General features: G+C 45.2%; 1 pseudogene; it reads left to right on the forward strand.

Annotated features, from left to right (window-relative positions):
* On the forward strand, positions 1 to 4150 carry LOC113913695 (annotated as a pseudogene).
* Positions 4151 to 4647: the final 497 nt, after the last annotated feature.

Raw genomic sequence — 4647 nt, forward strand, 5'->3', positions numbered from 1 at the left:
ATGGCTGAAGACGACTTTTACGGACAGGATAATTGTGCCAGCAGACAGACAGAAGGAGGAAGGAAGCCTGGCACTGTACCTACAAGTGCAGGTGCACCTTCCCTGATGAAGCTGCTGTTCTGCACTCTAGAATCTCTCATTCCATTTGCCCAAGTTAAGCAAGTAATCCACATTTGAATAGACAGTCACTGTGTGGACGCTAACTCAGCTCATTTATTATAAAACTCCTTGATTTATAGGAAATAGGCGGCTTATAGGAGGAGAAATTGAGACAATCTGTGATATAATGGTTATTATTCAAAGGAATGCCACTATGGTCTTTGCTCTGTTTCTAAAAGCATTATTCTCATAAGGAAATTGTAACATCCAAAGGTTTATTGGCATTAATGTGGTTGTATCTATGTTTATTATTATGATAATCATAATAGTGGGTACCACTTTTGAGCTTCCAGCTTAGGTCACTGGAAGGGAGAATTCCAACTGGCTTTAGGGAGAGTTTGAGCTGGGCTTCAGTTCAAACTGTATGACCCTTGGAGAGCCTCTCATATTCAGTCTCTAGGTTAGAAATTCCATAAAGGTAGAGGTCTTTCCTAACATCTTTAGGACTGTCTTATACCCAGAGTCCAGCAGAACGTCCAGTACATGATGGGTGTTACATCAATATTTGTTGAAATATTTAATTCAAACTTCGTTATCTATTTTAATACAACAATCCTGACAGCTCAATATAATTAGCTTTAGTTTGCAAATAATAAAGTTGACCTGCTTGTTTCAAAGCTATCTACAGAGTTATGTATGTGATGGGGTGTTGCAGGGATGGGAGAAATTTTCTCTATGGTCACATGATCTCTGAGCTTAACATGGGAGAATCAAGGAGAATAATATTGTTTATGTAAAGATGCTTTTCAGGCTTCCGCAGAGTGGGAAGAAGTAGCTCTGTTGGCCATTTGACTAGAGAAGGAGCTTGAAACAATATTTATGGGGATAGGTGGAAACAAGTGGAGATGTGTGGTCTGGAGAAGAGAATGCCTCAGGGACATAGTAACCATGCTTTCACACCCAGGCCTGACTCAGAGCAGAAAAGATTGTCTTGACTACGTAGGCCTAAAGGCGAGAACACAGTGCAAGCTTTAGGGAAACCAATTTTGGTTTGACATAGGGAAGAACACTGTAACTCCTCCTGCTGTTTAGAAATAGAATGGATCACCTTGGAGGTAGTAAATCCCATTATAGGCAGTGTCCAAAGTGGGACCACATGATCACTGACAGGAATATTGTAAAAGAGATTTAAACATGGGCTAAGGGGAGAAAGGCACTAGAGAAGCAGATGACTTTGAGGGCCATTTAAAGCAGTAGAGTAAGTAGGTCTACATGTATAATTGGACATGGGATGTGAATGCAGGGGGGAAAGTGGTCAAGGATGACTCCTAGATTTCTAACCTAGGCAGCTGGGTGCATGGCAGTGATGTTTGCTGAAATAGGAACAAGCGAGCAGGAGTGGGTTTGAAAGGAAGCTGATGAACCACACCTTGTGCCCACAGAAGCCCATACACTCAGAAAGGTCCTGGCCCTTTGGCTCTTCCCTTACGTCCTTGTGTGAGAAAAGGCCCACAGCGTGAGAGGGTGGGCAGACCAGGTAGCTTCAGATGTGACAGAGCCGCCTGGTTATGCTTCCTGATGTGAGAATGCTTCAGGGGCTGGTGTAACTCAGCCTTAAATCCCTACATTCATCTTTTCTTATTGCTAAGGCAGCAGCTCCAGAAGGTAAATATGGAGATCTGGGACCCACAAACCTAAAATTATAAAGAAAAGAAGAGAACCAGGGGACACTTCAAGATTAGAAGCTGGTTTTCTGGCAGAACTTTGCTTTATTTAATACACTTGCCCACACTCTCCCTGGTTTCCAAAGACCAAATGCAGGCTAGACTCTTGCAGCCTATGTCAGTGCCTCCAGGCTTTGGTGCTGAATAAATGAAACTAGTAGGATTAAAAAAAAAAAAAAAATGGAGCTCCCTGAGGCCTGGCAGTGTCAGGACGGATATCGATGTGTAATGGAGAGAACAGAGCTCTGAGTTACCACTGACCTCAGCCCCATCTAAGTACCACAGGCCTGGGTACGCTGAGCTGACCCCCTTAAAACCATGATGCAGTATAGACAATAACTGACATCCCATAGCATCTTCTGAATATTGCTGGGGGGAGAAGACCCGTTTTTATATATAACAGAAAGGGAAATGAAAGAAGCAAAGGTGAAAATATGAGAAATTATGTCTGTCATTTTAAAAAAGAATAAGTTTTATGTTTTTGTTTCTAATTACAAAAGCAGTATACGTTCATGGTAGAAAATTTAAGGAATACAGAAAAGTAAAATAAAATCTTCAGCTGTAATGCTACTAACCACTCTTGCCATTTGATAAATATTTACTGAAGGCTGACAGCTGAGGCACAATTTATTTATTTATTTATTTATTAGGAAAGATCCTTTTATTGGGGTGGACACGGAGCACGCACTAGTCCATGATAAAATGACTTAAGAGAAAGATCCGGAAATGTTGACTTCTCCCCCTGGCACACATTCAGAGCAAAGCCTGGGTACGGAATAGGTCCCAGCCAAGTCTTTAAGGCCCGGACTGGAGAGTAGGAGCAGGGAGAAGGGCTCCCACCCATGCTGCCAGGCTACAGCAGGCCCCTGGCCCTAGACCCTTGCAGACACGCTCTGGTTTTTCCGGAGAACTGGGGTGGAGGGGGTGGGGGGCAAAAGGGGGATCTGGGAGGGGGGCCTGTGAATAACAATGTTGTTTTTTTAAAAAGCATCTACCAACATCACACTACTGGGTCTGACGTCCCCGTTAACCATCGCTTGGTACATTTTACAGCATAAATAAAAACTCAAGGAAAATAAATACATCGGCTCCTATGAGGTTGGAAGTGGTACGGGTGGTCGGGTGTGGGTGGGCCGGTGGGGGGCAGGGCGGGGGGCGCTTACACAAGGCGGGCAGGCGAGGAGCAGACAAGACAGGAGGCGCCTGTGGGGGAGTGAGAGTCTTAAGTGTCCTCGTGCATGTCCGGGCTGTCGGTCCGTGCGACCTTGCGGGGGGGGCACCGAGCTCTCACCCTCAAGGTCCACTTGCTCCTGGTCTCTCTTCTTGGCGGCGTTCTTTTTGTCCCATTGCTGATGTAAGTAGCGCAAAAGCTGAGGCACAATTTAAGGCCCACAACAACCTTGAGACTTTAAGCAATATTATCACTCCCTTTTAATCCATGAAGGAACTGAGGTTCAGAGGTTGAGATTCACCTGGCAAGTCTTAGAGCCTGGATTTGAACCTGGCTCTGTATCCCAGTTTTCTCACAATACTTTCTCTTGATCCATGGAAAATACCAGAGGTCATGCCAGTTGGTCAAATAATCCCAAATTTCAGATGGGAAATACTCAACAGCAAAAAGATACTGCATGATATTTAAAAAATGTGTCTTGCCTTTCCTCAGCTGCACTAAGGTGCTTGGTCCTTCCCAGGAAGCTAAGGCCATGCTGGGGTGAGGCCTTCACTTTATCCAGTGACTACACTGTGTCCAGCAGTGCCAGCCCAGCACTCGCACGCCCTTCTCAGAGCTCGCCTGCATCTACCCGGCCCTCAACTTGCTCCACGATGAGGTGACGATCACACGGAGGATAAGAGCAATGCCCTCATTAAAGTAGCAGGTGTAAGTGTTGAACCTTTTGGGCAGGATTTGTTTGCAAAGACCCCGGCCAATGTCAACATCCGGAGCCCCATCTGCAATGTAGGGGCTGGTGGACCTGCCCCAGCAGCTGGACCTGGCCCCCTCCCTGTGCCCCGCAGCATGGCTGCCCCAGCCGAGGAGGAGGTGGAAGCAAAGAAGAGTCAGAGGAGGCTGATGATGACATGGGCTTTGGTCTTTCCGACTAATCCTCTTCTGTAACCCATTCAGTAAAAGCTGAACTCTTTAAAAAAAAATGTGTCTTGTCTTTCAAGTCTTGTCACACTTCCTGCAATTTTGTAAACTCATCCATTATGAAAGTGATGTTTTGATTCTTTGCCCTTTCTGACAAGCAGAACAGAAAGTGACTCTCCTTCCATGACTTGGCCTGGGGCTTGCTTCTGCTTCTGCCCAAGGCAGGCTGTGGTTAGCGTTCACTGCTGAACCTCTTCCTCCTGTAAGTCCCTTTTTGAAGGAGAATCTTTTGTTTTTTAGACCACTTTGACACCATGGACGTTCTGTAATCCTACATACCAAGCCAGTCACTTACAAAAAATGAACAAACAATGTGTGTCACAACCTTACCCCATTTCTAGGCTTCAGCGTCTCTTACCACATCTCTGACTCCCCAGCCTTCAATCCCCAATCTGGCTCTCACTTCATCCAGACATTAGAATGAGTTTCTACTGCACAGAGTACCGGATGATTTTTTAAGTTGAAAGTTTAATGCTTTATTCTTCATAGAAATGAATTAAGTGTGAATGTCAAAATAGCACTAGGGTCAAAATGACCATAACAAAATGCTGTATTCCCAGTACCCAATCCTGACTACCCAGCTTTGTCCTCAGTCCGTCATGCACTGTCAGCTTTAGACACTTCCTTGCATCCCCCACTATTAACTGGCCCTGTCTCTTCTGGAGAACTCTCTTA

Source organism: Zalophus californianus, chromosome 11 (genome assembly GCF_009762305.2).
Source record: "Zalophus californianus isolate mZalCal1 chromosome 11, mZalCal1.pri.v2, whole genome shotgun sequence".
Lineage (NCBI taxonomy): Eukaryota > Metazoa > Chordata > Mammalia > Carnivora > Otariidae > Zalophus > Zalophus californianus.